The sequence below is a fragment of the Manis pentadactyla genome, chromosome 2 (assembly GCF_030020395.1).
Source record: "Manis pentadactyla isolate mManPen7 chromosome 2, mManPen7.hap1, whole genome shotgun sequence".
Lineage (NCBI taxonomy): Eukaryota > Metazoa > Chordata > Mammalia > Pholidota > Manidae > Manis > Manis pentadactyla.
The window spans coordinates 34544075-34556107 of record NC_080020.1 but is presented as its reverse complement, the minus strand read 5'-3'; the positions used below and the strand labels follow the sequence as shown (position 1 = coordinate 34556107).

Sequence of the window (12033 nt, the reverse complement as noted above, 5' to 3'; positions counted from 1 at the left end):
TGCCCCTTTCCCGAGTTGTGACCAGAATCCAGTAGGTTGGTGAGATCATTCAAGCCGCTGCCAGAAACCCCAGCCATAACTCTGTTCAGTCACATGAACATCCAGCTCACAGGGCCTTGATGGGTCTATCACACTCAAGGCCTGCACAGCCTTGACTGTCCGTTTTGCTGTAGTAAAGGCAGATGCACATGTCTCATCCCAGTCCCACCTGATGCCCTTTTGTACCAACTGGTATAAGGGCTTCAGAATTTGTGCCAAGTGTGGGATAAACACTCTCTAGTAGCCTTGAAGACCCAAAAACTCCTGTAATAATGCTACAGTGGTATGGTTAAGAAAGGCCTGGACTTTATCTATGACTGTTTCTGGTATAACTTTGGTCTTATCTGACCAGATGACCCCCAAGAATTTGACAAACCAGGTTTCTGAACATTGGTACTGTTTACAGCCCATCCTTTCTCCTGTAGATGTTGCAGCAGTCTAGGTGCTGCTCCTTCTAGATCTGAAAGAGAATTAGACATGAGCATGACATCATCAATATAATGGTACAACCACACTGTTGTTGGTTTCTCCCATGTAGCCAAGTCCTGGGCTACAAGTCCATGACAGACGGTGGGGCTGTGGAGGTATCCCTGACCTCTCTGAAAGTCCATTGCCATCCTTCCCATGTGAAGGCAAGCTGTTCCTGACTTTCCTGCTCAATATCAATGGAAAAGAAGGCATTAGCAAGGTCTACTCCATAATGGTATGTTCCTAGTTCATGACTGAGGGTATCCATCAGGTCTGTAATACAGGGGACAGCAGCATGCATAGGGGGTATGACTTTATTCAGGTCTCTGTAATCCACAGTCATATGCCAGGAGCCATCCAGCTTTTCTACTGGTTACACTGGGGAATCGAAAGAGCTATGGGTGGGCTTTATAATACCCACTTTTCCAGTTCCTGGAGGGTTTCTTCAATTTCTTTATGCCCTCCAGGAAGTTTGTACTGTTTGGTATTAGTCACCCGCTGAGGCACAGGCAAAGCTATGGGCAAGTGCCTAGTATATCCCCTCAGAACTGCCTTCACCACACGTACTCTCAGTCTGAACTCACCTTCAACGGTCTGCAACCATAGACCCTGCAGGATATCAATACCCAAAATATACTCAGGGATGGGAGATATATACACAGTATACTCTTTTGGGGGTAGATGCCCTATTCCCAAAGGAATTTGGGCTTATTTCACTCTGATAGCCTTACCCTGGTATCCATCTATGATAATGGGGGTCCCAGGGAACTTCTCAGGGTTACCATGAATCAGTGAACATTCAGCCCCTGTGTCACCAGAGCCAGGACACATTGTATGTTCACTGGGAACCAATGGATAGCTATTTCAATATGTGGCCTCCAGTCCCCCCATGGTCCCTCAGGGCAGGTACCTTGACCTTCTCCTCAGTCAAACTGTGTTCCCCAATCATCTTTCTGTGTGGGCTCAAGTGAGGCTGGCTTGCTCTCCAGCAGGAAGTCTTGCAAACACACAGGCTGGACTTGTGGCTCTGTCTCTGACCTCTGCCTCTTTGGTCTTAATGGCTGGAACTGCTTCTTGGGTTTCAGTTGTTGCCATAGCTCCAGTAACATCCTATTTGACTTCCCAACTAATTTCCTTCTATCTGCTCCTGCCTGTATTAAATCAGTTCACATCTGGGTCCTCATAACCTTCACAGGGCCGTTTAAATTCTTCTTGGAAGTAGCAGACATTATTTATTTCTGTGTTCTCACTGCTTCCGTCTCCCCTAAGTCTGCTACTGTATGTGTAACCTTGCTTATGGGCCGCCCTAAGTGAGGGGCAAGAATGGCCACCAGAGACCCAAAGATGGACGTGGGAGCTGTTTGAAGCACAATATTTCTCATCCCTGTAGTGAAATGTTCCTCATCTGGGCCATGATTCTCTGGGCTATCAATGGCATTTCTTATGTCTAGCTCCCATAACACCTGTTGGAGCTCAGCATATGTCTGTCATTAGCAGGGGAGGATAGTAGATCACCCTGATTGGGCCACACAGCACATAGTGCAGCCATAAGCCAATGGAGGAAGGAGTGATTTCCTGAAGCCTGATGTGCATTTTGTAATTGCTGCTCCAGGGCTGGCTAAACTGTCAGGGAAGCCACCTTTCCCATCTCTGATCCCGACAGAACAATTCCATCCACCCCTAAGTCCCACAGATGCAGGAGCCAAGCTGATATTGACTCAAAGGGCTTCTGCTTAAACCGGGAGCCCAAATCCAGCAGCTTAGCCTGAGTATAGGGGTGGAGCATAGAGTGCTCCATGACCTGGGGAGGGGGCTGCACCTCTTATTGGGGAACCCTCGGAAGCTGTGTCTTTATTTTCTTTACAACCACTGGGTGTGCTTTCAGTAGAGGAGGGGTCAGTGCTCCCACACCACTCCTTCATCCTTCCCCAACTCCTCCATTTCTGGGACTGATGGCATCTTTCTCTCCACTCCCCTGAGCGCCTCCTTTGCTACATCCTTTACACTCTCTACAGTGCCTCATAGCAGTGCTAGCTAAGTCTTCAGAAGCTCTCTTACCTTCACCTCAATGCTTTGCAGCTGGCATTCTCGTGACACCTCTGCCTGTGCTTCCCTCAGGAGTTTGTTTTTTTCCTTTATGGCCTTTTCCTCCTTCAGAGCAACTGGAAGCACTGCTGTCTTGTACTGTAAGGAATCTTTTACCTCTTCAATGGTGCCTTGCTGCCAGCATTCTCATGCTGCCTCCTCTTGTATCAATGCCATTTCCTTCTTCAGTGAGTCTGCAGCAGTTCACAGCTCGTGATCTTGTGCTGCCATTTCTTGGGTCTTTTTCAGGAGCATGTCCTTCTCTTCTGTAGACTTTTTTAATAGTATGAAAAGCAGCCAACCCACAGTCCCTGCTGCCTTACAGGCACTCTTGTCTTTCAAAAGACCTACTTACTATACCAAGGGCCACCCTTACTGCCTCAGGTATCACCTCCACTTGCCTCCAGTCCTGGGGTGGGGCCCAGCCTTCTAGGAGGCAAGCCACCTCAGACCACATACCCACTGGGGGACAGTCCATTGTCTCCCCATTCATAGGGGCAGCCGGCTGAAGCACCCCTCCCATAAGGGCAGCCTGTCTTTTTCCTTGGTCAACAATGAATACTGCTGACTATGCCAATTGTCTTGCCAATGGTGTCAGCCTTGGGCAAGTTCACTGTGGATTCAGTGTGACCAAAGAAATAACAGTAGAATGTTCTTGGGGTGAAAGGGTTTATTACCTGGCTTGTTCTCCTGGTGGTAGGTCGAGCATTAGCTTCTCTGCCTCCACCCAGGGCACTGGGCCGAGCCCTTTATATAGCGCAATAATAGCTTATTGCCTATGGGTGTGGAAGCAGTAGCCCAGCAACAGGCCAGTTACATCATCAAGTGGTTTAAGTTCAATGAGGATCCTGGCCATAGGAACCCCAACTTCCCCACACAGTATGTCATTCTCTAACATAGCCCTGGCTGAAGGGATACTTTTGACTATTAATCATGATTTTTTGAGATTTTATGCATTGATTTCAGAACCTAAATTCTGAGTAAGATTTGATTCTTTCAAATTCACTTTGCCTAGAATTCCCTGGCATGCTTCACCATGTCACTTAAAAAAAAATTTCTCCCCTCATCTGTGTTGAATTTCTATCTTCTTCAAATTTTCATAGTTCCCTTCATTTCCTTAATATATCTTCATTTACAGGAACTTATACACATATTAGCCTCCCTTAAAGTAGTTCCTTGAGATTGGGGACTACATATTGTTGAACTATGTATAGACTGGGATGGATGAATAGATGGATAGATGTATGGATCAATGGATGAATGGATAAAATGATAAGTTTATAGATTTCACAGAAAAATCAATGGAAACCAATAGCTAAAGCAGAAAACCTGTCTATATTTACATTGCCTAATGTAAGGCTTGATGTATGAATTGGACTCTGATTGGCAGGTGACTCCATACTTTTGTAGACAGCTGGCTTCCTTTTTCTGTTGACTTAAAGAAGGCCAGGCATTGGGGCACCCCTTTAGCCTATGGTGTTGGGATATATCTAAATTGCAAAACAGCTTAAATGTCAGTTCCTCAAAGAACTCTTCCCTGCACCTCCCAATCTAAATGGGTCTCCCTCTCCTCTGTCATATGCTATCATGGCATCCTCTTTTTTCCCTTCATAGCAATTATCATAGTTTGACATGTATATTTTTGTGACTTTTAGCTTAGTATCTTTTATACTCTCCCACCTCCTGGCTGACTTTAAACTTGGGAAAGGTAGGATTCATGTCTGCTTTCTTAATATTGGTGATCTAGTGTCTAGCTCTGTGCCTGACATCTATCACTACTGCTACCAATGTTTAATATTAATTGACTGTATTACAGGCCAGACACCATTCAAAAGTGCCTTATATAAATCAAATACTTTCATTTTCACAGGAACACTATGAACAGGAACTATTATTATTCTATCTTATGGATGAAGAAACTAAGATACAGAGAAGCTGACTTGCCTGAAGTCTCACAGTTAGAAAGTAGAAGAATTGAGATTTAAACCCAGCCATGCTTGTCCCAAAGTCAGGACTATCTCTACACATTTATTGGATAAATGAATGAATCTTGATAAATATTACTGTGTATTGAGGGACTTTGGGACTTAGAACTGGGAGGACATGTTTATCTCTTCTGGACTAATTTCCTAATGCGTGCAGAAATGTTTCCTACAGCTACTCTGAGAATCAGTTCTCCAAATCCTACTGAAACACTTCTGGCAAAGGAGACTCACAAACTTTTCTAATTTGGCAACTCAAACCATTGGAATGTCCTTCCTTACATGAAGCTGAAATTCAATTTCATGGTATTTCCACCTGTGGATACTTATTCTGCCTGCAGTAGTTCAAAAGAATTTTAGCTTCTCACACGTAGCTCTGATAAGAGTTTCCAATTAGATGACAGCCATGTCCCAGCAATAGTTCCAGCTTCTGACCCAAACATAGTGTATTGGTATCCCTATTAAACTGTGGTGTACACATCTGGGTACAAATCATTCCTGAACAGAGCAACATTGCTTTCACCTAAACTGGTAGGAGTCAAGATGAACACCTTTCAAGATTGAAACACTACCAGAAATATGCAACCTTTCAACACTGTTATCAACTTCTTGTGGGAACTTCCCAAGACCATTTCTCCAAAACTTCCTCATTTGTCACACCCAGCTCAACTTCTACCTGCTCTGAGTAGTGTTTCTCAATGCTTTCAACTAGAAGGAAACTTTCCCTCCCACATTCCGCCCTAGTACTTTATCTCCCTTATGAAACTTATCAAAGTCTGCCTTATATTATGTATGCTTTCCTGTTTCATTCAGCAATCAGTATTGATTTATATACAGTTGGTCCTTGAATAATGTGGGGGTTAGATGTGCTGACAGCTCGTGTAGTCAAATACCCATGTATAATTTTGACTCCCCCAAAACTTAACCAGTGGTACCTTACTGTTGATTTTATAGTAAGAAATGATAAAATAGACTAATATCTACAAATATTTTATACATTCATGATATACTTAATTTTTTCAATATTTCTAGGTTACATGGTTTGTGAGTTTTTCAAATTGTTGCTAATCTCAAATAAATTTTTTTCAATGCATTTATTGAAAAAAAAACTGCATTTAAGTGGACCTGTATAGTTCAAACCTTGTAGTTCATGAGTCAGCTGTATTTGCCCTACATTTATTGGTATTGTTAGCCATGTGCCAAAGCAAGGTCTTTACATATTTTGCTCTCTTTTTTTTTTTGCATTACCTTATTTAATCTTTGCAACGACCCTATGAAGTAGGTATTTTTAACACCACCATTTTACAGATGAGGAAACTGAACCTTGGGAGTTGCCATTTTCCTAAGATTACACAGTAGGTTTGTGCCAGAGCTTAGCTTATCAGTTCTTGGAGGACAGAGGCTATGATTCTTTATTTTCCCCAGTCCCTAGTATAATTTTTTTGTTGTTGTTCCTGTTGCTTATTGCCATGAACCTGTAAAACAACACATCCCAGTCAGGGTACAGAAAGCCTGTGGTGCCAGAGAACCAAATCTAGGGGGATATGCTGGACAGTCCTTAGGTTGGGCAGGAAGAGCATTGAGAAGCTGTATTATGATGGGAACTCTCTGCCACCTTTCATTGTGTGGCCACAGGGACATCAGGGTCTTGGGACATAGGGGTAGAATGGCTACAGTAAACCAAATGATAATATTCTCAATACCTGGAAAGAGCAAAGATCTTGAGGATGGGTTAAGGCTTTCCCATACTGTGGAACTGAGTATTCAAGGCAGTAGCACTGAGATCTCAAGAGTTTTTTGGGGGCAACTGTCTGTCATTTGGTAACACAGTGGTTATCTGACTAATTGGAGTTGAGCTGAACAGATTGTAAATAGAGATTTTTTGAGGACTAACCCAATGCCAGACTCTTTGCTAGGTTGGACATCATCTCAAGGCTGACTAGGAGAAATTATGAACTTGACCTATGGGTACGCTTTCCTCCTTTGTTCTGTTGAGAATTGTTTCTCAGTTCTGCTAGTTGCTCACTGGTTCCTAGGGTAATTAACCCAGATTATTCTTCTAAGGGGCAGGACCTCAGTCTAGGAGCTTTCTTTTCCTCACTTTCTCCCATCAAAACTTGTCCATCTACAAAAACTATAGAATCTCTTTGGGAGTGTTCTGAGCTTAGACTTAGGGGACCTAAGAGGAAAGTCCCTGTTCCAGAACTTTCCAGCTGTATGACTTAGGGCAGAGTATTTCAGTTTTGGGAGTTGTATTCATTTTGGTTTGTGTCTCGATGATGATCCTTCCATGTCTGTCACTCCAAGTGCTGAGTGGCTCAAGGACAACACGTGTTCTCGTGTCAATATGTTTAGCACCCTAGCATAGTGCTTGACAGTCAGTAAAGTTTGTTGTAGGAATGAATTAATGAATGAACACAGATCTTGTCCTTGCTATATTTGTGAAGCTTGAATGAGTTAATGAATATTAAAGAGCTTAAAAAAAGCCCCCATAATTTGCTTGTTTAGTAGAAGCCTTATCATAGCTAGCTCCCACATTAGAAATTATAAAGCTAAATCAATTTATTTAAGGCATTAATATTTGAGAGTTAGCTTTATGGGTTAACTCTGCTGGGGGCTTCTTGTGTTTTTGTATGTGGGTTTTGGAGAAGAGTATTAATATTTTACAAAGGGATTTTAATTAACCCATGGGAATTATGGAGAGCAGTGACAGGCATATTGAAAAAGGGATTTTTGGACAACAGGCTTTCTTGGTTTCTTCAAGCAGGAAATAAAAATCTGCCAGATTCGACTGTCCCCACAAATGCCATGACTACAGGATCCTTCCTAAGATTCCTGGGCAAATGCAGTATAGTTGTGATGGGCTATGTCTTTAACTCAGTCTTCATTTAAAATGAAGCACAAGAAGCCAGAAACAAATGACCAAACCACAGAATGACTGAACAAATTAGTGACCAGCGTGGGCTATGAACTACAGAGTTACATTTTTCTTCAGGTTTCATGCAAAAACTTCCCCATTTCATTTTACATTTCATCTGCTTTGCACAAATGATTTTTTTTTCCTCAGAGCACCATGAATGATTTATGACTTTTTGACGCCACATCCCACAAGATTACATAAGGAGCAGAGAAAAACAAGCAATTGAGCCAAATTTAAGAAAAAAAAACTTTTTCAAAAAGTAGATTTCATCTTGGATTCAGTCAGAGGACCATTTTCTGCTCATGGAAAATGCTCCCTCATTCCTAAGTGCACCCCATATATGCAAGTATCCCCCTGATTCCTTTGACTGTTGCCAGCACACTACCATCAACTTAGTGTTTGGCCCCCAGTGAAGTCCTGGAATGTCTAACTGCCTTGATTCTTTCCCTTCTCCCCCTAAGTGAACTTTGTGGTTGGATTGCATAAACAGCCTCATTAGTCTGGTTAATGATTGGACAAATCAACAATGGGAATAATATCTACTAGGCTTTTCATTTCTTTAGTCATAGGATAATAGGATTTCTGAGTTTGCAGGGACCCGGGACCATCTATTTCTACTTTGTTCAATAGATAAAGAAACAAGAAACTGATGACGAGAGAGTGGAGGTGACTTGCCCAAAGTCACACAGTGAGATTGCTTCAAGCAGAGTGATGGACGACTTAACTCATCCCCAGGGTAGAATAGACTGTACATGTTTGCTAAGAAACTCTCATCTCCTTATTATGCGGAGATTATAACATTGTATATTATTTTTCAACTACAGGAACTTTGGAGGTTATCTGGTGGAATTTCTGTTGCTGACTTATTTGTTAAGCCAGAGCAATCCAAGGAAGGTGGTGTTTGCCTGGTAAGGGCTTGTGTTGACAGTCTGAATACTGGATAGCAGGCTGGGTGGAGCACAGTGGCCTGCCAGAGTGGGAGAAGTAGCTAAATCACAGGATGAGGGTTTGTGTGAGGCCCAAGGTCTGGGGCAGTGGGCCTATATGTAGTACCTGGTTTGAGGGGTAGGTGTAAGCTGACAACCTGAAGGAGACCAACATGAGGAGCTGAGGGGTGACAGAGGGCAAGATGGTTGAGATGAGTGGTCAGGGTGTGGGCTATGACTGGGTAATAGGACCACCATGTGGGGCAGAGGCCAACTGCTGGCTTGAGGAAGCAGGATTGGGTCATGTCATTTCACTTTTAAAGGCAAGGATTGAAAACCCACTACCCTTACCTAACAGAGAAACAAACAAGTTAAAGAACAGTGTGTAGAGTATGACTCCCTATGTGCATAAATCTGCTTCAACCAATGGAATGGATGTCACCATGTAGTTTCCTGGTTAAGAACATGGGTTTAGGAGTCAGAAATCCCAATTTTGCTTTTGGCTCTGCCTTTATCAGCTGTGTGATTCTGGGCAAGTCACTTAACTCCTCTATGCATTAGACTTCCCTGAAATAGAATAAAACCTACTTTATCAATGTGCTTTAAACATCTGAGATAAGGTAGAGAAGGCACTTAGCACAGTATCGGGCACATAGTAAAGGTATAAAAAAAATGATTGCTATATATTTTCTTGGACTTGATCTTTGGAGTAAAGTAAATCTGGATTTGAAACCCAGCACTGTTACTTAGTAGCTGCATCCTCAGTTTCCAATCTGTAAAGTGGAGATAATAATTGCTACATTGTGGGATGTTGTGAGAATTAAATGAGGTAATAGAACATACTCAAAGAAAAGCAGTTCTAAAGGACTGGAGGCCCCAGGATGGAGTTAAAATGTTGGGAGACAGGGTCAGAGAAGTGAAAGGAAGGACACTCAGAAATGTTGACAGTGATTTTTATATTCTTCATTGATAGTGTCTGTATTGCTTGAAAAAAAATGTGGTTATAGTGAGTTGGTTTTATTTGAAAAGAGAAGACTGGCTAGTAAATAGTAAAATGTAGATAAACAAAGGTAAAACTTACTACTTGTTTTGCAATGCACAAGTGCTAATGGTAAGTAGGTAAAGCCAAGAAAGACAAGCTCAGGCTGCAACAGAGACCTGCTGATGTCTGGAGACTTCACCCTGTAGGTGGAAATCACTGTAGCTGTTTTAGATCAAAATAATCTTTTCCCAAACCACCCCACCAGGCTAAGGGTTTTGAAGGTATAGACGTGATCACAGCCAGTAGCAGAGATACTCTAATTTTCAGTTGATTGAATTACGGACTTTTAGAACTGAAAATAATTTCAGCCTTGCCACAAGGCAAGCTCCTGACAGACCTCTCCCTGCCTTGGTCCATGGGAGGGATCTGAGAACCCTCCCGGGGGGGGGGGGGGTCCTGCAGCAGTGAAATTCTCAGTTGCTGCCAATTCTACAACACTCCTAATTTTGAACCCTGATCTGCATTGCCCTCCATCTAGCAACTACAACTGCTATCAAGAATGCAGTTTGCATGCCTCCTCTCTGAGGTTGGCCAAACTTCCCTTTATTCAAGTGTGTACTTTGCCTTAAACAAAGACTTCTTACTGCTCAAAAAAAAAAAAAGGAATGCAATTTGCAGCATGCTTATGTTTGTACCATTTAGAAGATCTCTGAAGGCAAAAAAAAAAAAAAAAAAAGGGCTTTAAAAAAAGGTCCTGGACTTTACCTCAGAGGAGAGTTTCATTCATATATTCATACAATCCTTCATTCAACAAACATTTGATGAGAGTTCATGTGCCAGGCATAGAGCTAAAAAGAAATAAGCAAGGTAGATTTTACTTAATATTAATATAGGAATTAAGGAAAAAGGAAAAAAGGTAGATTTTACTTAATATTAATATAGAAAAAAAAGCTACTGGACCTGGAATTAGGAAAAACTGGTGTTTTAGTCACAGAGGTTCTATTAACTAACTCTGAAATCTTAGGCAAATCTCCCCTTCTTTGGGCCTTAACTTCTCACCTGTGAAAATGAGGAATTTGGGCAAGTTGTCCCAGTTGGAATGATCCACTGAGTTTTCCTCTTTGGAGACTGGACTGAGACAGGGAGTTGATTTCCCCTTGTTTTCACACCAAACCATTCCTTACTAGTTCTTTTTTCTTCCTCTTCAGCAGGGGGAAGGCCCAGGTGCTCCAGTGATACTAAAAAAGAGGAATTCCCAAGTCGTGTTCATAAAACCTGCAGGTGACCTTGGCTGCTTTGCCTGGGTTTCGAACTGATGTCAAGACCAGAAGGGAGTTCTCAGCGTTGGCAGCCAGAAACCTAGATGCAGAGAGGTGGGTGCCAGGCATTGAGCCAAATGCTTCCCCAGGAAATCCAAAAGTTCCTGAGAGTCAAGGCTGAAATCTTTCCCTCCATGTTTCTATCTCTTCTTACTTGTCCAAACTGTGAGTTCATTCTAGTTTAGTGGCCTCAAACATGGCTTTCTAGTACAAACTTGTATTTTTAAGTTCTACAGGATTTTTGCTCCTGGCCCCTCCCTCAAGATGTGTTTGCTTGATATAGCTTCTCAGGGGAGAGGAACCCCAGTTCCACATGGGGGTGTAGAGGCTGCCTCTTCAAGAGACAGTCCTGGCGGCTGTGGGAAACAGATTCAGCAATGGTGACAGTGGAAGGTGCTGGCACCCCCCTCGTCTGCTAACTTTTGGTTCTGGAGCAATGGGACATGAATGACAACAGATTTAATTACGCGTGTTCTTGGAGATGGTCGAGGTGTCATGGCTTTGTAACAGATAATTTAACATTCCCCAACCCACCCCTGCCCCATTCTGGGCAAAATAGCCAGGCTCTGCAGGTGCTTCCAGGGGAGGTTCCTGCTGAGGACCAATGCTTAGTGTGGTGCCCATCCCCACTGACTAACTCTCCTGGGCCGCCTTTGGCTTCCAGCACTAACTTCTGGCATCACCAGAGACACGGCGCCTCAATTGTCCTGTCAGTAAAATGAGGGGATAAAGTAAATCAGGGATTTCCACCCTGCACTCTGAGGTGTGCTGGTTGGTCCTCATAGTTGTCTTTGTGTGGTGGGGGGAAGCAATGGGGCTTTGGTCCCTAAATCAGGCAACTCCTCTTTAATCTCTTTTATATTCTGAATTTTACTTATAAGACTTCCTTTGAAGAAAGTGTTCTCCTTTTAAAAAATGTAAAAAAGAGTTTTATAAAACCAGTAGAATAAATGCATTTATTTATGCAACTTTGTTTTTGAGCACCAGCTGTATGCCAAGCACTGCATTAGGCCCTGGGGAGCTGCTGTCAGTGCCCTGCTCCTGCCCCCCAGGACTCATCCTTCTCCTGCTCACCAGCTTCCTACTGCATGCCCACAGGACTCTGCCCCAGGGTGTTCCTGGGCTGCAGCCGCATGGTCAGCCCAGTGTGAGGACTGGTACCTGCAGCAGCAGTCCTCAGTTCACAGATGGGGATGAGTAGAAAATAGTCCTTGGTGAGGCACCTCTCAGGCATGCTCTCCATTTTCTCCCAGAGGTCCCCATTGCAAATATGACTCAACTGCTCACTAACACATCTCATCAGGGCTGCCTT

General features: G+C 43.0%; 1 long non-coding RNA gene across 1 annotated transcript; it reads left to right on the top strand.

The window, feature by feature from the left end:
* The first annotated feature begins 8193 nt into the window (after positions 1–8193).
* Positions 8194–11121, top strand: LOC118923517 (uncharacterized). The gene is made up of 3 exons (XR_005029221.2): positions 8194–8230; positions 8319–8402; positions 10611–11121. It is a non-coding gene; the product is annotated as an uncharacterized LOC118923517 (long non-coding RNA).
* The last annotated feature ends 912 nt before the right edge of the window (positions 11122–12033 follow it).